The sequence below is a fragment of the Mustela erminea genome, chromosome 6 (genome assembly GCF_009829155.1).
Source record: "Mustela erminea isolate mMusErm1 chromosome 6, mMusErm1.Pri, whole genome shotgun sequence".
Taxonomy (NCBI): domain Eukaryota; kingdom Metazoa; phylum Chordata; class Mammalia; order Carnivora; family Mustelidae; genus Mustela; species Mustela erminea.
This window is the reverse complement of record NC_045619.1, coordinates 7,521,138-7,546,239: the sequence shown is the minus strand read 5'-3', so window position 1 is coordinate 7,546,239 and position 25,102 is coordinate 7,521,138. Positions and strand designations below refer to the sequence as shown.

General features: G+C 50.2%; 1 long non-coding RNA gene across 2 annotated transcripts in view; it reads left to right on the top strand.

Annotated features, from left to right (window-relative positions):
• Positions 1-25,102, top strand: part of LOC116592726 — a 39,547-nt gene that overhangs the window by 4,862 nt on the left and 9,583 nt on the right. The window contains exons 1-2 of one of the 2 annotated variants that reach the window (XR_004286594.1): positions 9,831-10,420; positions 22,110-22,186. This is a non-coding gene — a long non-coding RNA (uncharacterized LOC116592726). Of the gene's footprint in view, positions 1-9,830; positions 10,421-22,109; positions 22,187-25,102 lie in introns of those variants that run through there. The other variant, XR_004286595.1, reaches the window with a different exon arrangement.

Genomic DNA, 25,102 nt, shown 5'->3' with positions numbered 1-25,102 from the left:
AAAGACTGGATTATGTAGAATATTGGACATACACTAAAAAAGAGAATTAGACCATGAAACTTCATCAGCCCAATAGCCATCAGATCATCCCTGGCCATAGAGTTATAGCTCTATGATTTATGACATATGACATATGACATCTATGACATATGACATAGCTCTATGACATGGAAGGAAATACACACATCATACCATTCCTTCTCTAAACATTTCAGTGTGTCTCTGTTAAAATAAGAACTTTTTCTGTATTACTATATATATATATATATATACCTGTACCATATAGATAACTATATATATATATGTATACACATTATACATAATATATATACACACAAAACCACAATACCATTGCAACTAAAAAGATATACAATCATTCCTTACTATTATCAAATGGCCAGGCAGTGTTCAAATTTCCAATAGTCTCATAAATGGCAGAGATGTTTCCATATTACAGTGTTTGGGTTATAATTGGGATAAAAATGAAAACTGCCCTGTGCAACTAATTGAGATGTCACTTAGGTCTCTTTTGTACATGGTCCCCCTGCATGCCTTTTTATTTTCTTTGCAAACATCTCACTTGTCCTATCCTCTCCCACAGTTTGGATTCCGCTGCTTGCATCGCTGGGGTATAATTCAACCAGCTTCTCTGTCCTTTGTGTTTCTGATAAATCGATGGTCTAACCGAGAGCCTGATGAGATTCAGATTAGTGTTTTCTGGCAAGACTAATTCATAGGAGGTGTTGTGTGGTTTCATTAGGGGGCAAATCATGTCTGGCTGTTTCTCTTTGTGTGATATAAGTGGCCATTGCTGCTCAAACCTTATATCCCTTAATTCATGAAGGGTTGCAAGACAAAGTCATCCAATTTGAACATTCTCTCTTCTACCATGAGCTGGAATGCTTCCAGGAAGAGAAACTTCTGCTCAACCCTATTTGGTTCCTCTGAGGTACAAATCATAAAGGAAAGGCAGGATAAATGCTTCATTCTTGCCCTTAATTTACTGGTCTTCAGAATAATTAGTTGGATTTCCCGCACCCAACAAGGGTGACAACTTTGGTTTTTTTTAATTATTACTTTTAGTACCATTATGAACACACAGATTTAAATATTTGATGTGTTTTAGTCTGTTACACTTACTATTCTTATTGATGTTCCAATCATCCCATCTTTGGTGTGTGGGAATCTCTTCAACTTGGCTCTGAGGTCCTTGGAACATCCCGTGAGACTCAATAGTTTCTTTGCTAGACGGTGTTTCAAGATGTTCCAAACTACTCTTGTGTTCTGCTCCTTGTGTTCTAGCCAGGAGTCAGCCATTCTCTACGGAGCCCTGGTTCCTTTTGAAGGAAATGGTATTTAGAGATCACAAGCTGGTGCTAGGGGTATAAGAGGCTTCTAAAATTTTTTTCTTTCTTTTACTTTTTATTTTGAAATAATTTTAGACTTACAGAATAGTTGCAAAAATAGCTCAGAAGTTCCCGTATACCCTCTTACCCGGCTTCCTCTCAGGTTAACTTCTTACATAACATAGTAAAATTATCAACGCCCCCCCTCCAAAAATGGGCACAACACTTCTAACTAAGCTACAGACTTTATTCAGATTTCATTAACGTCGACTTTTCCATTAATGTCCTTTTTTTTTTTTTTTTTTTTTTCTGTTCTAAAACCCAGTCCAGGGCGCCTGGGTGGCTCAGTGGGTTAAGCCGCTGCCTTCGGCTCGGGTCATGATCTCAGGGTCCTGGGATCGAGTCCCGCGTCGGGCTCTCTGCTCAGCAGGGAGCCTGCTTCCCTCTCTCTCTCTCTCTCTCTGCCTGCCTCTCTGTCTACTTGTGATTTCTCTCTGTCAAATAAATAAATAAATAAAATCTTTAAAAAAAAAAAAAAAAAAAAAAAAAAAATAAAACCCAGTCCACATCCAACCTGTCATGTTTCCTTACTCTTCTCTAATTTGTGACATTTCCTCCGTCTTTCCTCACCTTTTATGACCTGACATTTGAAGAGTAGTGATGAGGTGTTTTGTAGAATGTCCTGCACTTTGGGTTTGCCTTGTGTTTTCTCATGATTAGATCGAGGTTGTGCCTTGTAGGGGAGAATAACACAGGAGCAACCTTCTCTTTAGGGCTCCAGGGGGTATGTGATGCTGATATGTCTTATTTCTGGGATGTTAAGCTAATCACTTGGTTAGGATGGAGCCCATCAGTTCTCTCCAATGTGCACTTAGTATTTTCCCTTTAACAAGCATCTTGGGGCAGGGGCGCCTGCCTGGGTGACTCAGTTGGTTGAGGGTGCCACTCTTCATTTCAGCTCAGGTCATGATCTTAGGATTGTGGGATCAAGGATGCCGCACTCAGCAGGGAGTCTGCTTCTCTCTCTCCCTCTCTCTCTCTCTCTCCCTCTCTCTCTGCTCCTCCCCGCTGGCACACACTCTCTCTTTCTCAAATAAATAAATAGATCTTTTAAAAATATATATCTCGGGGTGCCTGGGTGGCTCAGCAGGTTAAAGTCTCTGCCTTCGGCTTAGGTCATGATCCCAGAGTCCTGAGGTAGAGCCCCACATCGGGATCTCTGCTCAGCAGGGAGCCTGCTTCTTCCTCTCTCTCTGCCTGCCTCTCTGCCTACTTGTGACCTCTGTCTGTCAAATAAATAAATAAAATATTTTATCTACATCTATATCTATATATATCTATATCTCAGGGCACCTAGGTGATTCAGTCGGTTAAGTGTCTGTCTTCAGCTCAGGTTATCATCCTGGGGTCCTGGGATCGAGTCCTGCATTGGGCTCCCTGCTCAGTGTGGAATCTGCTTTTCCCTCTGCCCCTCCCCCAGCTTGTTTGTTCCCTCTCTCTCTCTCAAATAAATAAATAAAATCTTTTAAAAGTAAATAAATAGGGGAGCCTGGGCGGCTCAGTCGGTGAAGCAGCTGCGTTTAGCTCAGGTCATGATCCCAGGGTCCTTGGATGGAGCCCCGTGTCGGGCTCCCTGCTGAGCAGGGAGCCTGCGTCTGCCTCTGTCTGCTGCTCTGCCTCCTTGTATTCTCTCTCTCTGTGTCAAATAAATAAAAAAAATATTTTTTAAAAAAATAAATAAATAAAAATATGTATTTTGGGGGAAATACTTTGGACCATGCAAATATCTGTTTTTTCTTAAAATTTTCCCTCTAATTTTCACATGCATCAGTGGATGTTGCCTGCAAAGATTATTATTGTGGTGTTCCAATGGTGAGTTTCTGTTTCTCTTATTCCTTTCTGCACTTATTAATTGGAATCCTACTGCAAGAAAGAATTGTCCCTTCTGCTCCCCTCCCCCCAATTATTTATTTATTCAATTATTCCTTTATATCAGTATGCATTTGTGGATATTTTATTCTGTGGGTTTTAAGCTAGTACTGCTGCTAGTATGATAGGCTTTGAATAAACGTTTCAGGGCCAAAGGATGGCGAACAGGGGAAAGAGGAGAAGAAAGTGGAAGTGGAGCTTGTCTCATTTCTTCCGAACACACTTCTTCATCCGAACACACTCTACAGATTAGGCAGAGTGTTCCAGGCCACCCATGTGCTGGTGGCAGTGACTTTTGTACAATGCAAACCTGATTCTGTTAGGAAACACCCCACTGCCTGAGGTTTTGGGGGGCTGGTTCCATGTCTGATTGGCAGCTCTCGGTCCTCAGGACTCAGTCTGGCCGGGACAGACCCACTGAACGCTGGTTTCTTTGAGCCACATTCTGCCCCTCCTAAGCCTACAGCCCTACAAAGTTTCCCCAGCTCGTTTAGTAAAAGCCGGAGGCCTCACAATGGCTTCAGGGTCTTCCCACTCTGAGCCAGCGCTCCACCCTCCCGGCCCTCTTCTCTCTGTCCTTGGTTCACACTTTGACTTTGATCACTTCAGTTCCGTTCAGCCAGGGCCGGGTCTTGGCGCTGGCCTGGACTGCTCTTCCCTTAGGATGGCCAGTGCTCCCCAGTCCTCCTCCTTCAACTCTTGAAGGTCACCCTTTGCAGGAGAATGTCGCTGACCTCCCTACCCCAAACTGCCCTCTTTCCTGACACGCTGCTCCCTCCTTCCCCTCATAACACTATACATACTTGTTTGAGATAACCTTTATTTTTTCATCTCCGGCCTCTTTCTACAGGAATCTAAGTTCTGGGAAATGCAGAGGTCCTACAGTGTGACAGTGGGAAGGGGACAATGACTGCACAATGTGAAAACCAAAACAGGTAGCCAGGAAGGGCTCTCCAGAACAGGTAACCTCTAGATCTAGAGCTGAAGGTCATTTAGGTGTAGTGGTTGAATGGAGGCATGTCAGGGAGAGAGAAAGTCCTTTAGGAAGCAGGGGGGCGAGAGCGGGTTACTCGAGGGGAACTGTGTGAATGGCCAGGACATTGGAGTCACCTCCGCACTCCAGCCAGGGTCTGGCCAGAGTCTCGGGTGTGCCGGGCCACTCAGCCAAGAAACAATCAGAGGGGAGGGGAGAGCAGCAAACAAAACCACACAGCCCCTGGGGTCAGCAGGGAGATAATGAACAAACAGGGTAAGCGAGGGAATGTTTAATGCCACTGAGAGTAAGTAAGGGGAAGGAACAGAAAATGGTACCAGGGAGGTCACCTTTAAGGGGGGGGCGGAGCAAGGTCAGGGGCGGAGCAAAGTTGGGGGCGTGGCCCGAGGATAAGCTCGGGGGCCAGAAGAACACTCCAGGTAACCATACCTTGGTGGAAGAAGCTAGGCATCAAAAACCAGAGCTCAGAGACGTGGAGGAGGGATGTGGGGCCAGATTTTGCTGGAGGACATGGAATTTGGTCTTAATCCCCAGGAGGGAGAGCCACTGAGGGGTTTGAAACCTAGACGTGACTTGCATTCTAGGGGAGAATCCATCCCCCTCTTTCTGAAGAAACGGACTCCACTCAACAATGCCTCATTTTCCAGCTTTTTTTTCTTTTCTTTTTAATTTTATTTACTTTTTAAAAAAGATTTTTATTTATTTATTTGACAGAGATGGAGCACAAGCCGGGGCAGTGGCAGGCCGAGGAAGAGGGAGAAGGAGGTCCCCAGGACCCTGAGATCATGACCTGAGCTGAAGGCAGACTTAGCTGACTGAGCCACCCAGGCGCCCCTTCTCTTTTTTCTTTTTTAATATTTTATGTATTTATTTGAGAGAAAGAGAGAATGAGTAGGGGGAGGGGCAGAGAAAGAGGGACCAGCAGACTCCCCGCGGAGTGCATCGCCCCTCCTACAGCTCAATGGAGGGAGGATCCCAGGATCCTGAGATCGGGACCTGAGCCAAAGTGAGGCACTTAGCTGACTGAGCCACCCAGGCATCTTTCAACTTTTTCTTAACTGTTTCCCCTAAATCCTAAGGACTGAATAACCGGGGCACGGATAGGAGGCCCCCAAAGTTTGCAGCTTCCCCTTTACTTGCTGACTCCGTTTGTCCTTTGGGTCCATTTTTCTTCCTTACATTTATCATAATTTATAATTATACATTTGTGTGAGTGTTTACTTGTTCATAATGTCTGGGCCACCGACCACTGTTAAAATTGTGGGGTATATACTTCCATTCATTTCCAAAATAATTTTACATGAGAACAGTAATAATGCCTCATAGTTACTGAGCCGTTATTATGTGACAGGCCTGATTCGGAACACTTTAAGAAGCATAAATTCATGCAAATCTATCTTGTGACATTGCACTAGTTTTTAATCTTCATTTTACAGACCAAAAAAAAAAAAAAAAAAACCCATGAAAGGGCGCCTGGGTTAAGCCTCTGCCTTTGCCTTGGGTCATGATCTCAGGGTCCTGGGATCAAGCCCCACATTGGGCTCTCTGCTCAGGGGGGAGCCTGCTTCCCCCACCCTCTCTGACTGCTTGTGATCTCTGTCAAATAAATAAATAAATAAAATCTTAAAAAAACAAAACAAAACAAAACATGAGACCCTTCATATGTGGGATCATATTCCATAGGCCTATCCCCAAACCTTGTCTTATTCAGTCATGTTTTAGAGGTCGCTTCTGGTTGGTGTACACAGAGAGAGTGCTCCCATTTTCCCTTGGATGTAATGTTCCTCTGAAGGACCAGATTTTAATTTTTCTCTTTATCTCCTATTAAATTATCCCCAGTGTTTTAGTGACTTTCCATTATAAAGCTCTATTCCATTGTATATTAATCTTCCAGTTTACACTGAAAAAATATGAAGTCCAACTTTCGGAAGCCTGGGGTGGCCTTTCTCCAGCCTGAGAAAACTTTCTGTGTTGCCAATCTGGCTTTTCTCTAAGGTTTAAAATTGTTCAAAGGCTTAAAGACTACCTCACCCAGTCCTCCTTCTCCCACAGAAGCCGAGGGCTGGAGTGTGCTAGCGGGTCGCAGGGCTCTCCTGGCCAGCCCGGAGTGCTGTGGCCAGGTTAGAACTTGGGGGACTTTTTTGCCTTTCTCTGCGGCCCTCCGTGGGCCCTGCATTCACTGCCCGCAGGCTCAGGTATAAGGTGCTTTCAGGACTCCAGCCCTGCCCAGCCCTCAAGCCTCCTTTCTCCCTCCCCCACCTGATCCCTCCCACAGCTCACCTTCCCCCTTCTGGGCCCGGGAGCTCCCGCATCTTTACAACTCAGCAGTACCTGACTTGACAGTGACTCGGTTCCTCTGCGTTTCCTGCCAGACCCCCAGCTCCAGGAGGCAGGGGCAGGCTCTGCTTCGCTCCCAGAGTCCCCAGCTCCCAGCACGGCCTCCAGCTAAGAGCATGAGATTGAAGAAATGCATTGAGGAGCACATGGATGCTTGTAATGAGAAAATAGTGGGGAGTTATTACAGTGGTCAAGGTGAAAATCAAGGTAGGTCTGGCTGGGTCAGTGGTGGGCAGTGGAGGTGGGCATGGGTGGGGAAGAGAGATGAGCCCCGATGGGAGAGAGGATTTGCAGAGATAGAATTGAGGGTTTTTGTTTGTTTGTTTAGAGGTTTGTTTTTAATGAGGAAAAAATACACAATGGCCAGTCCACATTCTTTTTGTCCCAGAGGGGTAACTGACCAGTGGGCAGGTTATTTAGAGCCACTGAAGGTTTTTGAGTAGAGGAGTGGTTGCTCTGTGATGCACATTGTCATGCATGTTTTGCATTTTGGAAGTTGTTTCAGTCTGAAGGTAATAGGGGCTTGAGCCTGGTCTGGAGGGGAAGTCTGGAGGGGAGACTGGTGGGCTCATTCCTCTGTCCACCTTGGCTGGGACCCCGCACAGCCCCAGAATCCCAGCCGGTGGGCCCACCCCGGAGCCACCGGAATCTCTCAGGCTCATGCGTGTGCGGGCATGACTGATATTCCGCCTGCAAAATCGGTGTTGCAGCAACACGGCTGTTGCCATGGTAACAGGGTCGCTTAGGCAGGTTCCCTCGGACCTGGCTTCTGAACCACACTGGGAGGGAAGGAAGGCCAGTTTACCACCAGGTGACCCATGGCCCCTACAAGCCACTGAGTGAAGGAAAGGCCCACCCCTTTATCCTCAATGCAAGTCACGGTCGAGTAAGACGACCTGTGTTCAAATCCTGACCAGGACGCTTTCCATCCTCAAGCTGCCTAACTTCTCTGTGCTGTGTTTCCCTCAAGAGTAAAATGGGTGTGAGGGTTACCTGAGATTATACATGAAAAGCCTTTAGCACAGGGGCGCCTGGATGGCTCAGTCAGTTCAGCGACTGCCTTCCTTCGGCTCAGGTCATGATCCCAGGGTCCTGGGATGGAGCCCCAGGTTGGCTCCTTGCTCAGTGGGGAGCCTGCTTCTCCCTCTGCCTGCTGCTCCCCCTGCCTGTGAGCTCTCTCTCAAATAAATAATTAAAATTTGAAAAGAAAGGAAGGAAGGAAGGAAGAAAAGCCTTTAGCACAAACCTGGTATGTGGTAACCGTTGGCTAATATTAAATCACCTTAGCCCCTCCCCTCCCTGCCACCCCCGGGTCCTCTGTAGAAGTTGGACAGGAACCCACAGGCCTCTTTACACAGCAAAGCCACAGTGAGATGCAGGACGGTCTTCTAGGACAAAGAGCAGGCCCGAGATGAGGAAGGGTAGGTGTGCCTTCTTATGTGGGCTTTAGCAGTTCCCTGTGGCAAGGCCAAGAGCTTCCTGGACTGTCCTGCGGCTGGCCCAGCTTCCCCCAGACCTGTGGTCGGTCTTCCCCACTGAAGTCGGGCGGGCACGCAACTACGTGATGACCGTTCGCTTAAGGCATATCTGGGGAACTCACTGGAGCCCCTTCATTCTTTTGTTCTTTCATTCATTCGACTCAACATATGCTGTGCTGGACATTACAGAGCCCATCTGTAATGTGGCCCAGAGCTCACGGTCCTTGCAGAGGAACAAAGTGCCAAGCACAAATGTTATTTTATTTAGCCCGTTGTGGGACTCGATCCCGAGACTCCGGGATCATGACCTGAGCCGAAGGCAGTTGCTCAACCAACTGAGCCACCTAGGTGCCCTGTAACTTTATTTTTTAAAGAGGTTTTTTATTTGAGAGAGAGCGAGAGAGAGCAAGCACAAGCCAGGGGGTGGAAAAGGGTGGAGTGAGGGGGTGACGAGTCCTCAAGGAGCTCATGGTCCTTGCAGAGGAACCAGAAGAGCAAACAGGTGACTGATCTGGCAGCACCTGGGCCATTTGGCCCTGCTTGGGGAGGCAGGTGTGGACAAGGGGCACCCTGGGGTGGAAAGCCCAGCTGTGGCAAGGCAGGGAAGTGAGGACTTTGGTTTTGCTGCATCTTAAAGCCTGCAGTGGGTTGGCTGGAGAACAGGCTAAAATGTGGCCCAGAGCCTTACAGGCCCCCTGACAAGGGGTAGACTTCATTCAGAGGACAAGGGACCACTGTCCAGGGTTTTAAGTATGGAATTTGCTTTTTCCAAAGATGCAGGATAGGAATGGATTGAAGAGGGTGAATGGGCCATCGGGGGTGGGAGAGAGGGCCGGGGAGTGGTGCTCCGTGGGGTGAGCTGGGACAAATGGTGAGACCTGTATCTGAGGGACACTGACGGGCAGCATCAGTAGGATGGGCCCCTGGCTGAGGGGATGGCCCTGCAAACTGCCGGAATGACACTCAGGCGCCCGTGCTGACTCTGGTCCCAGCACTGAGAACAGCAGGCCATGCAGCTGCCATGGGAATTGTGCAAGACCTCCAAGGCGTGGTGGGAAGCTCACTGCCTCCAGAGTGCAGCCCGCGTTTGGCTGAACGACCCGAATGGCCAGTCTGTGTCCCCTCCTACAGGAGAGCGTGAACCTGGCACAGCACAGACACTCAGTACACAGCAGTTGGATTATGAATTCGTTAGGACTGTGGGAGCACAAAAGGTAGCCTCCGTTCACTCAGTATGCACCCACTAAACACGCTGGGGACAGACCTTGTACATGACCACCTGAGCCTACTGTGGAGACTGAACGAGGGAAGGACCGAGACATAAATATCACAGGACTTGGGGAGAAAGGGGGTTTCCTTCAGGACTCTTCACAATGCAGAGGTGTCAAGAAAAAAAAAAAAAAAAAAAACTTCCAGCCTGTTATGGGGCCAGGATCTGGCTTCTTAGAGTCTACACTGAGGCTCGCCATCATTTGGGAGAAACACCAACAGTGTTCGGGTCATGTGGCCTTTCTAAAAACAGGCCAGGGAGCCAGTATCACCTGGAGCTCCTGGGCCCTGACACACAGAAGAGCCCAGGGCAGGGCAGGGCCCACAGCAGGCTGGCTTCCGGCATCTTCCAGGGCCCACTTCCTGGCCCCAGGGAAAGAGGTGGTTGTTTTATTGGCTTCTCCAGGCCGGGCCTGCAGCCTCCGCCCAGTACAGGCCTGGTGCCAGGAGCCTCCGAATATTTAATGGGAGGAAGGAATGAAAACCCGTGTGACTGGGTCTGTCCCAAACTGAATGTTTCGAGGTTCGTTTGCCAGACTTGTGCCCAACATTTTCTTCAGTAGCAAGGAGGGTAAGGGTGTCTTGAGGAGCATGGCGGGTGCCAAGCACAAAAGTTATTTTAAAGAGTTTGTCTTGAGAGAGCGAGAGCGCGCAGGCCAGGGAGAGGGAAAGAAGGGCGGACTGGGAGGGCAAAGCAGGCCCCGGGAGCCCCAAGCAGCAGTCTGTTGGTCTCCATCCCGGGGCCCTGATATCGTGACCCGAGCCAAAGGCAGAGGCATAACCGACTGAGAAACCCAGGCGCCCCACAAATGCTGTTTGAGACCGCCATTCCCATTACACAGACCAAGAATCCAAGGCACAGAGAAGCGACCGAGGTCGCACAGATCTGCGTGCAAGCGCTGCCTGCTTCCACCGCAGCGTCCTGCCTGTTCTGTCCCTGTGCCTTTTACTGTCCCCCCTTCCCCCAGGCCCCAAATAACGAGGGGGAGGAGAAAGGAGAGGAAGGCTCCTCTCGAGTCTGTGGTTAAAAGGAATGAATGTCTCAACCGCCCAGCCCCCAGCCGAAGGTGGGTCGCAGCCCCCACCTTCTACTTCGCCGGGTCTCCGCGCAGCCCCCCTCCCCCTCGCTGGGCAGGGCTCGCGGCTCTGAAACGCCGGCGGCTCGGGTCGCGGGCTCCCCCCGCCCACCCGCACTCTCTCCTGCCCGCTCTGCTGTGCCGTCAGGCCCCCGCGGTCACACCTGCCTCCCGAGCGTGACCGGGCCCGAGTCGGGGCCCCGGCGCCATTGCTGGAGGCGGCGCGTACAGGGGACTCTCCCGCAACCCGGTCGGGACGCGTTTGTTTTTCCACCATCCAGCCCGGTCTCCGCTCTCCGAGGGCGTCCGCCCGCCCAGGGTTCCGGCCGGAGGCGCAGGGAGGGCGCGCTCGAAAAGGGAACTCGATCGGGCAAACAAAACCCCAGCGGTTTCCTCTCCCCCGCCCCGGAGACACAAAGGGTCCACGCGGGGCGGCGGGGGCGCAGGTCGCACGGCGGGGCGCGGGGAGGCGGCGCTCCAGCCCCGGGCTCGTCCCCCGCCCCCACAACCCCCGGCCCGGCCGCCGGCGCCCCGGGGCTTCCGCGGAGGAGCGGCGGCGGCGGGCGGCCACACCCGGCCCCTGGGCCCGCCGCACCCGCCTCCCGGGGGCCGACGGTCCGGGGCGCGGGGACGCTCGCCGGCAGACCCGGGACAGGGATGCCCGGGCCCTCGGGCGCTTCTCGCTGGAACCTCTGAGAGAGCTGAAGCTCGAGCCCCCCGCGGCCCACCCGCCCGATCCCGGCCCCAGCCCCAACCCCAACCCAAGCCCCAGCCCCAGCCCCAGCCCTCTGCCGGGACCGGAACCCCGAGCCGCCACCACTCCCCTCGCCGTCGGGGGTCGCAGCGCAGCGCAGATCCGGGCCGCGGTCACGTGCCCGCGGAGGGCGGGGCGGGGCGGGGGAGGAGGCGCCCGGGGTCCCCGCGCGGCACGTGCAGGGCCTCGGCGGGGGCGGAGCTCCGGCCCGGCCTCTGCGTCCTCAGCTCGCCCGGCACAAAGGTGTCCCGGGCGCCGGCCGGGTGCGGGAGCCGCGCAGCGATCGGAACCCCCGGACCCGCGGAGGGTGCCCGGGTGGCGCTTGGCAGCAGCCGGCAGCTCCCGCGCCGCCCTCGCGGAACTCCCTGTTGGGGATCTGCGGAATAGGTCTGACCTTAGGAGTCCGACCAAGAGTTCTTGTCAGTAAAGGCAGGACAGAGCAGTTGGTCCCCTTGAGTTTTCTACTTGATTTTTGTTTTTTGTTTTTTAAATGGGGAACTTTTAACACAGACGAAAGTCGTGACGGTAGAATGAGCCCCAGCTGCTCATCACCCAGATACAAGCACCGACTCGTGACAGTCTGGCTCTGTCTGTCCCCGGCTCCGTCCCCACTGCCCACAGCCCCTCCCCGTCACCGTGGAACCGATCCGTAGCGTCAGGTCGAGTGCAGTTGTGCCCCTCACCCCCTGGCAGTACCAGTGGGTTTTGGGGAAAAGCCTGGTTTGTTTAGAAAACTTTTTAAAAAACAGAGTAGATTAAAACATTAAGGAGGGGAGATAAAGACGCTGATTGGAGCTGAGATGGAGATAAACGCAGTGGTGGGTGGGAGGCGTGGAAAGACAAAAGGTGGTGGAAAGCCCTGGCGGTGGTTTCTGGGACATTAGGTTGCCCAGGCAAGAGCTGGAGCGGAGGAGCCAGCGCGCTGATGAGAAGATGGGGGATGCAGGGCACTCACTGAAGGTCAAAGTGACCAGATTTGCTGATGGATTGAACAGGGAGCTTGAAGGAACGAGGCTTGAAGAACGGGAAACTAGGCGGCTGGCGGTGCTTTTATTACCTGCAGTGGGGACCAGATCTGGGAGAGTGAGGGGAATCAAAATCAGGCTCGGCCATGTTACTTACCTCTGAGCTGCCTCTTAGGTACCCAAATGGGCATGGCAGCATGGAGGTGGCTTGAGAATTCTGAGACCAGAGCAGGACTAGAGATACAAATCTGGGAGTTGAGAGCCAGTAGTGTATTCAGAATCCTAGGACTGGACTTGGTGTGGACTGAGTCCAGGAAGGTTGGAGGGTAAACAGGAACGTGTGCTGTCTCAGGAGTCAGGGGAAGAAAGTGTTCCATGCAGGAGGGAGGGATCAACAGTGTGAAATGCCACTGAGAGGTCAAGGAAGGGGAGGACAAGAAATTGACCATCGGATTTAGTAACATGGACGCCCTTGGTGACCTTGGCAAGAACAGTTTCAAAGGAGTGACAACTGAAAGCCAACACAGAGACTTGAGAGAAAGGAGAGCGAGAGAGTGATAAGTTAATCTTTGAAGAAATTTTGATGTGAAAAAAAGCTAGAGTTGGAGGCGGAAGAAGGCATGGGGACAAGGAACATTTCAAAACAAAACAGGGGCCCCTGGGTGGCTCAGTCGGTTTCAGAGTCTGCCTCTTGATTTCTGGTGGAGTCTTGATTTCAGGCTTGTGAGTTCAGTCCTACCTTGGGCCCCGGGCTGGGTGTGGAACCTGCTTAAAACAAACAAATCAACCCCTAAACAAGCTTTTGATACAGAAAATGTAAAGCTTACACAAAAGTAGAAAGAATAATGTGATGAACCCATTCCCATCATCTAGCTTCGGTGATTATCAGCATACCACCAATTTGTTTCAGCCATGCCTGCCTACTTATTTTATTTTAAATATTTTATTTATTTATTTGACAGAGAGAGATCACAAGTAAGCAGAGAGGCAGGCAGAGAGGAGGAAGCAGGCTCCCTGCCGAGCAGAGAGCCCGATGTGGGGCTCTATCCCAGGACCCCGAGATCATGACCTGAGCCACCCAGGCACCCCTGCCTACTAATTTTAAAGCAAATCTCAGGACACATTCCAGTTCACTCTTAGACTTCTGCATATATCTCTGATAGATAAGGATTCAATCTTTTAGTAGATTTTAGTTGTTTTTCTAAGATGGTGTTTTTTAAACATAACCACAGTGTAATTATCACACCTAAAAATAATTAGCAATAATTCCTTAATATCTTCTATTATGTGGTCACAGGTGTTCACATTTTCTTCACTATCCCATACATGATCTCTTTTTAAACTTGGTTGGTTACAATCAGGATCCAAATAGGTCCATGTATTACATTGGTCTGGTATGTCTCTTTAGACTTTATTGATCTATAACATTCCCTTTCCTCACCCTTACCCCTCCTCCTTTAAAGTTTTTTTTTTTTTTTAAGATTTTATTTATTTATTTGACAGACAGAGATCAGAGAGTAGACAGAGATCAGAGAATAGGCAGAGAGGCCGGCAGAGAGAGAAAGCAGGTCTCTGCTGAGCAGAGAGCCCCATGGGGGCTTGATCCCAGGACCCTGGGATCATGACCTGAGCTGGAGGCAGAGGCTTTAACCCACTGAGCCACCCAGGCACCCTTAAAGTTTTTTTTAAAGAAACCAAATCACAGGTACGTGGGTGGCTCAGTTGATTAAGTGTCTGCCCAGGGCTCAGGTCATGATCTCAGACTCCTGGGATGGAGCCCCATGTCCAACTCCCTGCTCAGAGGGGAATCTGCTTCTCCTTCTGCCTCTGCCCTTCCTCTCTGCTCATGCCCGCAACCACTCTGTCTCTCTCTCAAATAAATAAAATGTTTTAAAAAAGAAGAAAGAAAGAAACCAAATCATTTGTCTTTTAGAAGTTCCCATATTCTGGGTTTTGCTGATGACACAATGGTGTCATGAACTTCCCACGGTGTCACATAAGGTCTGGTTGTCTCTCTGTGTGACTGCTCTGCTATCTTCAGCCAGATCCTTCGAGTATAAAGGTCCCCGCTAGCCTTTCACCCGTCACCCCCTCAGCATTGCAGCCCCAGTCAGTGGTGAAGAGAAATCCTCATGAGGGGCAGGACTTGGAGACTATTTCATTGTTTACATGGTTTGAGCTTCGAAGTAACTGGAAATTGGACTCCTGTGCAGCATAGGCCTGGAAGATGGGTGACAGGAGATCTGGAGAAGGGGTTCTGGGAATGGACTCCTCAGCATGGGCTCTGTGTGGGCGCTTCTGGGTCCCATGAGCATGTGAATGCTCTCCGAAGGCCGGCTGCCATAGACGAGGCTCTCAGGAATCAGGAGGACAAATGACACATTCTGTGGATGTCAGCCAGCCTCTCTCCCTGGCCACGCTGGTGCTTCTCCAATGGGTCTGCATGGCAGTGATCGGGGACATGAACCAAACAAATAGCAAGGACGTCCCCTCCTCAAACTGACCTGGCTGGTGCGTTCCCTGAGTGTTTCTCCTCCCAACAGCAGAGACCAACCCTGATGTCCTCCGCCCCCTGCTCCCGTACAAAGGACCAACCAGCCACCTGTTGGACTCCTCAGAGGAGATAGCAGTTTGCCCTCACTGGAAGAAATATGCATTCTGGATAAGGTTTACCCTCCCTGCCTGCAGTGTTTCTGCCAGCGCCACCGTCCACTTTCGGAATGCCTTAGGCACTCTCGTGGTGTTCCACACAACAATACTTTTGATCAAGGGGATCATTTCCTAGCAGCAGAATTGCAGCTGTGAGCATGTGTGCATAGAATGCACTAATTTTTTCTAAAGATTTTATTTATTTATTTGAGAGAGAGAGAGGGTGAGTTGGGGGCAGAGTGGAAGGGAGAGGGACAGGCAGACTCCCCACAAGCACAGAGCCCGACGAGGGGCTCGATCCTATGACCCTGAGATCATGACCTGAGCCAATATCAAGAGGCAGATGCTTAACCAACTGAGCCAATCAGTACCCCCAGAATTCACTAATATGACTGTGTACCCCATCACACAGAACCAGCTGGCCTGATAGAATGGCAGAATGGCCCTACTGATGCCTCTTCTGGCATCAGTCGAAAACTCCCTAAGAGGATGGTGTCTGTCTTACACGATGCTTTGGACCTGTGATCTAGGCACGGTGCCATTCAAAATTCTGGAACAGGAGTGGCTGTGCACAGCACTACTTCTGCTTCTCATTCCTCCTCCCACAACTTTCAGCTGGATGGGAGGTCTTAGCTCCCAAGGGAGGAGAGCGAACATCAGGGGACGTGGCTAGAGCTCCGCTGAGTTAGAGTCTGGACATTTCGCATTTCTCAGTTGGTGAACAAAGAGCTTACTCTGCTAGCCCGGATGACTCACCTCAGTTGCCAAACCAAACTGTTGGTTATAGCGCGGGCAGCAAAGCGACGTCCGGAACCTAGAGGATCCCACGTGGCACCTCTTATTACTTGCATGTGCAGGATTAAAAATTAATGGGATATCAAAGTAACCCTGATAAACCAGAACCCCTGAGAACTCAGAGCTTTTAAAAATGAAGTTTGGATGGGGCGCCTGGGTGGCTTAGTGGGTTAAAGTCTCTGCCTTTGGCTCAGGTCATGATCTCAGGGTCCTGGGATCGAGTCCCGCATCGGGCTCGCTGCTCAGCGGGAAGCCTGTTTCCTCCTCTCTGCCTGCCTCTCTGCCTACTTGTGATCTCTGTCTGTCAAATACATAAATAAAATCTTTAAAAAAAAAAATGAAGTTTGGAGGGCACCTGGGTGGGTCAGTGGGTTAAAGCCTCTGCCTTTGGCTTGGGTCATGATCTCAGGGTCCTGGGATAGAGGCGCGCATTGGGCTCTCTGATCATTGGGGAGCCTGCTTCCCCCTTCTTTCTCTCTGCCTGCTTCTCTGCTTACTTGTGATCTCTGTCTGTCAAATAAATAAATAAAATCTTTAAAAAAAAAATATTCACCACCGCTTTGTGAACAGCTACAGACCTGCTATGGAAGACTGGGGCACTTCCCAGCACAGCTGTGTCCTTTAGAGATCATCCTAGCGTTCTATCAGACCAGCAGCTCAAGACGTGAGATGTGGTATGTGCTAGGATCAGTGTCAAAGTGATGGAGATTCTTTAGGACTATATTGTGATAGAAAGCAGGAGAGCTAACGTAGCCCTGGGGTAACACAGGCAATGCGGCCTGCTGTTCATCACAGATGAATACAATTTGCTTTTCAGTCACCATTGAAAACTGTGCGTTTGCCAGATTAATAGCTGCATACCGAGTACCAGAGGCTGTGTTGTTGTATTACAGTAAAAACACTGCGTCTGGCACAGCAGCTGTGATTAGAGCTACCGTTTGGTCAAGTTATGGTAGTCCACTGTCATGATCCATCTGGCTTTTGCAAGGGCTAGTCCTGTGAATTAAACATGATCCTAATCTTTTCCATTCCACCCAGGCTGTAGGAATGCTTCTGATGTGCTGTGTTGACCAAAGGAAGGACTCAGACAGTTTCAGGGACCTCTACCTGGTCTTTCTAAACACAGGGGTTCTTACTGTGTAGGTCAAGGAATAAATGGGTGGGTTCTGCTGGCCGATAAGTAAATCCATTCTGATCACTCCAAGATTTGGGAAATGACTAGAGGACCATTAACTCTATTTACTGCCAGCTTCCAAATGCCCCGGGGCGGCGATGGCACTTGGGTCTCCTGGGATCGACATCAACTCAAACCTGTATCTAAGAGCCCTCGAAAAAGCTGGGCATTCCTCTGTTCATTTATTCTGATAAGTGACTAAAAGTGTTTTTGGAGAAGTTGGGGAGCCTCTGGTGTATATACTTGTTGCGACCCTACAGGGTCCTTCCTAGAGGAACCCTGACCTGCTCTTCCTTTGATGGGTTCCGCTGTAAGAACCAGTTCCTGTCCACCCAATAGGTGAGAAATGTAGATTTTCCAACCTCATAGCTGACCTCAGTCATCTGCCAAAGCCATCCATCACCACAGATCTCTGTGCTAAAGGCCATCTGATTGCCTGCCATTCGCATTTTCTTCCCTATGGTGGTCATTGTGTCTGTCTTGCCTCTGATGACGAAATGCTACCCCCGGCCTCTGCTAGTCAGACTCCTATCATCCATACTGACATTGAGGAGCCCAGGACCACAGCGGCATCTCCTTTGTAGACCCAGGCCCACAGCACGGCTACTGCTGTTCTTCTGCAGTGCTGACCTCTGACTCTGAGCTGCTTCAGTGAAGACAGTGTCTTCCAGAGACGGTAGTCAGCCTGTCGATTCTTGGGTTTTGCATAATAAATCCATTTTTTAAAACGATTATTTATTTATTTGACAGAGACACACAGCGAGAGAGGGAACACAAGCAGGGGGAGTTGAAGAGGGAGAAGCAGGCTTCCCGAGAAACAGGAAGCCTGATACGGGGCTCGATCCCAGGACGCTGGGATCATGACCTGAGCCGAAGGCAGACGCTTAATAACTGAGCCACCCAGGTGCCCCACATAATAAATCCATTCTAACATACCTCCCTCAGCTTTTTGAGGCTTCTCTCCACTCTGCCCAGGCAAGTCCAACATTTCTACCCAATTTACTATAGAATGTCTTTGTTCCAAGCTTTGAGGGGCTGTTCTGGAGACTGTTAGAACTGGAGTTCCAGGAATCCTTGCCAGAATACTAAATCCTGAATCGCGAGAGAGTTTCCCAGATCAGTAAAGTCTCCCCTTCCAGCGTTATAACCCACCCCTCCCTGATCCATTGCTCTCCAGACACGTTCCCAGGCATGGCCTTGTTCCTTCTGGAACAGATTAGTGATGTCCTGAAGCTCTTTTGTAAGACTTGACCCTGGTTTCTGGTCCGGAAACCTTGAGGGCGGGAAAGGGCAGATCTCAAAGAGGACAGGTATCCTTATACAAGACAGTTGCCTCTAGTGAGGCCTTTAGGAGGTCTCCAGGTAATGGAGGCTGTGTTCCTCTCACGAAAGAGAGGGGCCCGGTGCTGCTGTCCTACGTGGTGAATCTGGGTATTTAGGATTCTCCGCTGAATCTGCTCCATTGTCACATCCCGTTCTTAGAGCTCCACTCCCTCCCTCCCCAGTCCCTAGCAGAGAGACTTGCAGGAGCTGTGAATTTTATAAGTAAAACGTGGGGTCTGATTTCAGCATTGTCTGTTCTCTGGCTGCAGGAGATGAGGGTCTCTTTAGACACTACCATGAGGATTTCTGGTTTTCTTTCTTTCTTTCTTTCTTTTTTTTTTTGGTGGGCAGCAAAGCAAGGTTCATGGAGCCATAGCAAAGTTGTAGTACAAAGCTCTCAAGGAGGAAGGGGCCCCAAGGGGGTTGCCCAGATTTCTGGTTTTCATATCGTGCTTTGAGTTGCTAGCAGACTGAGTTGAGCCCATTATTTTCTTCCTTCTGGACTTTAATGGCCATTAAGACAGTCAACCAGCTTCATAATCCTTATAATGACCATTGCCCTCTTGTTTTTCAAGTTATTGATTTGTCTTGGGCTCTGGCGAATCTTCTCCCTGTATCCCATTCTAACCTACCCAAAGTTAAGAGTCCTGCTAACGCGCTGGTACGGCACCCTTGGGGCGCTCTCATCCCACGTAACATCAATAACACTGTCCTCGACCACACCTGGCAGACACGTGATCCGGTTCCAAAATCCCATTCGGAGAGCTTATTTCCTGGAACCACATCTGGTAACCTCTTATTTTAGATCCCATCAAATGCAGACCCTTAAGCAGGGGTTTGAGGGCAGACAGTCTATTTTGCGAAAATGATCCCAGGAGGTCCCAGGAGAGGGTAGCATACAGGGTGTGGTTGATATATGGGTACAGGAACGTGCCATTACCCCTGTGAGCAACGAGGACCCCGTCTCAGGCTCCCTTTAGGAGGTGTGCAGGGCTTTCCTCTGGACTGTTTCTCTCTAGGAGTAAGGAAGCCCGGCATTTGCCCAGTAATGCCCACCTCCCACCATCTGAGGGCTGCTCTTAGGACTGTTCATTTCCTGGCATTTACATAGTGTCCGCGATCAGGCTGGACATGTTCCCTGTGATCAGAGAAGGTGCTTCGGGCCGAGAGTCTTGGGTGCTTGCCCTGGGAAACCTTGGGGTGCTCAGGAACGACGAGTGCTTCAAGGACCTGATCAGGTTCTGCCAGTGCTGAAGTCTAGGTCCCAGGCCCCGGAGGGCCCCTCCCCTGGCTTGTCACACAGCCCACAGGCCCTGCATGATCTGGCCTTGCCTACCCCACCGTCCTCATTTTGTGGGCTCTCCTTTTCACTCGTGCTGATCTTTTTCTCTGTTCATGAATCCCTTTATTTGTTTCTAGGCAGGAAAACGGAAACCAAACTGGTTATTTTGACCCGGAGAAACTAATGTAGGAGATTAGCTAAACAGCTATTGGAAGACTGGAAAGGCAGGAGAGGAACACTGAGACCGAGACAGGAGACAAGGCCAGGCTGTGCTGTGTGATGACCTTGAGGGAACAAGGGAGAAAGTATTTGGGGAACCACCCAGACAGCATCTTGGCCGTGCATGGCCTACGAACGGTTCCTGTTTTCCCTTCTTGTTTCCGTTCTATCTTCGACTTTATTCTACAAACATTTTACTGACCAGGGCTGTCCAGTCCCTGTGCCCAGAGTAGGCCATGCAGGGATGCATGCCTGACCTGTGGCTCAAAAGAACCATCTGATCTTGCCCTGAACAAGGCTTGAACCTTGTGGATATGGATTTTGGGAATCTTGGTTTACCCTCTGCTCTGTTGACATTGAACTTTGCTGTGAGCTCAGACGAGCCATGCGGCACCATACCTCAGGGCCTTTGCCGTGATGTCCCTGTGCCCTGGTACATGGCTTCTCCTGTTCCTTCTTCCTGTCATACCAAACTCCCACTCCTCCTCAAGACCTAACTGAACTATCCCTCTTTCTTTCCCTATGCAGGACTGTGGCTTCATCTGTGGAATTTACATATGCGCACACACATCTATTAGACCTTGTATTACAACTTTTTTTTTTTAATCTGTTTTTCTCCTGGGATGCCTGGGTGGCAGTGGGTTAAGCCTTGGCCTTTGGCTCAGGTCATGGTCTCAGGGTCCTGGGAACGAGCCCCGCGTCAGGCTCTCTGCTCAGCAGGGAGTCTGCTTCCTCCTCTCTCTCTGCCTGCCTCTCTGCCTGCTATGATGTCTCTTTCTCTGTCAAATAAATAAATAAAATCTTTAAAAAAAAAATGTTTTTCTCCTGCGCAGAGTATGACCTCCTTTGGGGCCTCATTCATCCCTGTCTTCATTCATTCATTCATGCATCTTTTTTGAGTCCCTGACTATCCCAGGCGTGGGAGCAGCTCCGTCAATGTCTGCTGGAGGGATGAATGAACTGGTGTGTGGTTGCTCTCCCGATGGGTGCTATGTTGCTAGGTGACAGCCTTTAGTGATGATTAGCGAGAAGGGGGAGAATCTCCGCTGTTGAGTGAGGTGAGAGTAGACACATCTTCCTGCGGGATCAGGGAGACTTCGTGGTCCACGGAAGGGCCACACTTGGCCCTGCCAGTGTGGCAGGGGTGAGGCGGGGCTTCTGACCGTGGGTGGGGAGAGAAGGGACAGGGGGAGGCTTTCGAGGATACGCACGTCGTCTGAAAAATTCCTATGAGGCTATCTTTCCTTCCTCCTTCACATAGGGAATCACTGCAGTAAAAGTTTTCTTTTTTCTTTCTTTCTTTCTTTGGGAGAGAGCGAGCGAGCATGAGAGGGGAGAAGGTCAGACTCCCCATGGAGCTGGGAGCCCAATGGGGGACTTGATCCCTGGAGTCCAGGATCATGACCTGAGCCGAAGGCAGTTGCTTAACCAACTGAGCCACCCAGGCGCCCTGCATTAAAAGTTTTCTTAATGAGAGTAAAGAGGAGCTGGTAAGGACCATGTGAGTGACAGAAGTGGGCTGGGAGACCGTGGCTGTGTCTGGAACGGCGGCTGCTTGGCACAAAGGGATGGCCACCCACAGGATGTGTCAGGTCCGCGCTGCAAGATCTTTGACATTTTCAGGAGAGGCTACCAGGCCAGCTTGTACTGTGACGTCTCCTGATTTTTCAGTATCGAAAAAAAATCAAGATTTTACAAAGCCAGAAGTTTTTGGCTCCGTCGTCATCTGGCCTAATCTGGATCTTTCCTACGAGACCCAGCCCGGAGAGCACCTTCCTGGGGAGCATTTCCGTCATATCACTCGCTCGGGAGTCTCTCCGCTTGGCAGCTCCTGCAGCATGCCCGCCGGGTTCAGTGCCTCCCTAGCTCTGTTCTTTCCCCCATGACCTCCGTTCACAGCCGGCTCCCCCTCTAGTCTGGGAGCACTCTGAGGGTAGTAAGAGTGCTGTGTGTGTCTCTGCATTTGGCACATGAAAGAATAAGACATGTGCGTAAGTGAAGCATCTGGGGGAACACAGGCCTTAGGTAAGTGAAAGACAGCGTGTGGATTTGGTAGACAAGTGGGTAGGGTACCGAAGGCTGAGCTAGGACCTTAGAGTCAGAGCTGAATTTAGTAGAAAGAAACATCCCTAACCATGAGTTGGGAGGCCTGGAGGAAGGTAATGAGCTCACCATCCCTCAAGGTATCTGAACAGAGATGAGCTGATGAGCATCCAGAAGATGCTAGAAAGAGGGGAGCTTTACTGGGTGACAGGTTGCGCTGGATGGTTACCTGTTCCCTCCGCTTCCGTCATATCACTGATTTGTGTTCCGTAGAGCGAGATTGAACAAACCGCTAACCCAGGCCATAGAGGCATTCAGGTGGTTGGGAGCTGGGCCTGTGCTTCCAGGCAGACCTGATTTTGAATCTGGGCTCTACCACTTTGCTGCGCCAAAGTGGGCAAGATGCTCACCCTCTCTGAGCACAAGTGACTTAGTGTCTATGGCCCTGGAATGCTTTCTTCACTTCTTCCCCGCAGGGCTCTGACCCACGCAGCAGAGACAAAGGCTACCTCCGAAATGGACAGCAGGCACTCAGTGACAGCTAGCAGTGAAGGTAAAGGTTGCTCCTGGTTAAAGCCATTCTTCAGACGCCCTGGGAAGGTGGGGTGTTGTCCTGCCCCACAGTGAGTCCAATACCACCAGGGTCTTTTCCTGTTTTGTAAAAGAAAACCACTGGGAAGCACCAGAAGAAGCTGTTAGCTTACCTCTGAAGGCTAATGTTTTTGGAAAAATCCCATCCTTAGGCATCAGAATCACTTCCAGTAGGGAGATGCCCACACTCCAAGGGGCATATGGGATCCGAGTAGATCAGAGAACCTGCCGATTTGGGTCTTCTCTCTCCACACTCCGGGCCAGAGAGTCACTGAGAGGGAGGGTGGGTAGGATCACCTCCGTTATTTAAATCATTATTTCTCACTCGGTCTCCCTTCTCTGTATCTGCCAAGCCCATATACCAGAATTCTCATCTGTTACTTTACTCTTATGAACCTGGGCAAACCAGAACATAACCCAGGGCTTTGGTTATTTGTGTGAGAACTTGACTTAGGCCTGGACCTCGGTCCAGCCTTCCTCCTCTCCCTGCCTGCAATGAAGACAGCTGGGTCCCCAGTGCATCCCAGCAGGTATAAGTAGGCAAGCTGCAGGGGAGCCTGGGTGGCTCAGTGGGTTAAAGCCTCTGCCTTCGGCTCAGGTCATGATCCCAGGGTCCTGGGATCGAGCCCCGCATCGGGCTCTCTGCTCTACAGGGAAGCCTGCTTCCTCCTCTCTCTCTCTCTCTCTCTGCCTGCCTTTCTGCCTACTTGGGGTCTCTGTCTGTCAAATAAATAAATAAAATCTTTAAAAAAAAAAAAAAAAGTAGGCAAGCTGCAAGAGAGTGAGACCAGCCACCTCCCACGCTGCTCACCCATCACAGGTAGAACAGAAAGTGAATGGGCACCTGCCAGTCATTTTAAAGTGATACCACCTACCATGAAGTGATTGTCGAGCGCTCACTCTCACGTTAGCCCCTCTACCCATCAGGGAGAGCAAGCAAGGGAGAGAAGGAAAGGTTAGAATTGTCCGTTGTGGGCATTTGCATGGAAGCACCCTCTTTATGGTGGCTTAAAACACTTCTGGCCACACACACTTGCTAGGAGACCACCCACGTGGTCTCCTATTATTATTCCAATAATATTATTATTATTCCAATAATAATGCAGTCCCTGGCACGTGGTGAGCCTTCAAAACAGTTAATTTCAGGGACATCGGCCAGGCTCAGTCGGGGGAGCCTGTGACTCTTAATCTTGGGGTTGTGAGTTCAGGCCCCGTGTTAGGTATAGAGATTACTGAAAAATAATAAAATCTTGTAAAAATGGTAATTGTAGGGCACCTGGGTGGCTCAGGTGGTTAAGTGTCCGACTCTTGATTTCAGCTCAGGTCATGATCTCACGGTCGTAAGATCAATCCCCACATTGGGCTCTACGCTGCCCCTCTCCCCCCTCAAAAAAATAATAAAAATGTTAATTGTAGCAAAACAGTAGCCAACAACAAAAATAATAAATACACAGAATAAAAATATTAACAGTATAAAAATAGTATGATATAAAGAGTTACCAAAGTCGGACTTCACTCCAGGTGTTGGGTGCTATTAGAATCTGCTGAAACTACAATACTCCTATGATTCTTCTGATGTGCATGTATTGAGTTCTTACTGTATATGTATGATTATGTCCCTGATGTTCATTTTATAGATAAGAAAAATGAAGCTTAGAGAAAGTTAAATAAGCAGCCAGACATACTGCTAGTGAATTTACAAACCCATGTCATCTGGCTTGAGAACCATTCACTTGAGTATTAGGCTCGACTTAGTCACTGATGTTGGGTCATTTCACTTATCCAAATAATGGTTGGTAACTGATCATTCCAATAATTGGTAACTCTGGAACCCAGCCAGAAGAGGTGTATCGAGCTTTAACTTTTTTTTTTTTTTTTTTAAGATTGTATTTATTTATTTGACAGAGAGAGAGACAGTGAGAGAGGGAACACAAGCAGGGGAAGTGGGAGAGGGAGAAGCAGGCTTCCTGCAGAGCGGGGAGCCCGCTGCAGGGTTCCATCCCAGGATCCTGGGATAATGGCCCGAGCCAAAGGCAGACGCTTAATGACTAAGCTGCCCAGGGGCCCCTAGCTAGCTTCATCTTGAATTGGAATCAGGAACTGATGCAGAAACTGGGTGATAATGCATTGATCCAGGCGATAGCAATGCCCAGGACAGGTATTGGCTGCAGGCACGGCCAGATGGCACAGGGTAGACGCGGCTTTCCCATTTCTTGTCTCTGTTTGTCCCTTTTTCTCTTTGCATGTTTGTTTCATTCCCTTTGGCCACAGCCAGACCATCTCTACCTGGTGGGAAAGGCAGATCACAACCTAAAAGAAGAACCCTGTCCCCTAGTGTCCCTACAGCAAGGTGGGCTACACGCCCATTTGACCGGTCACTCTGGACAGGAGATGGAGCGCCACTATTGTCCAAACCTGGACTATGGGCTCAGCCCCGCAGTTAGGTGGTGGTCAAGGCCCTGTGGGCGGGCATCCCACCATGGGATGTGCTGGGTCAGTTTGGCAGTGGAAAGAGAGGTGTTAGGAAAACAAAAGCAGGCCTCCACTATCGGGAGGTCTACAACTAACGGAATATTTCAACACAGTGCGGTAGGTACTGGGTGCTGTGGGTTTGGACCGTAGGGAGCTGTCATTTCTCGCTGGGGTTGAAAGAAGCCTGTCTGGCTGGTGTGGCCTGGCGCCTAGGGCAAGGCGACTGAACAGCATCCAGGGCCGCTCCCTGCTCCCTGGGGGCCCGCCTCCCCCCCCGAGTCCCCAGCTGCCCTAGCTCAGCACAGTGCCAAAGGCAATGGATGGGACATCAGCAAGCAAGCCGTGGAGAGCAGCTGGGGTTAAAGATCACTCCTGGGCTCATGACTGAACCTCTCCTTGGATACAC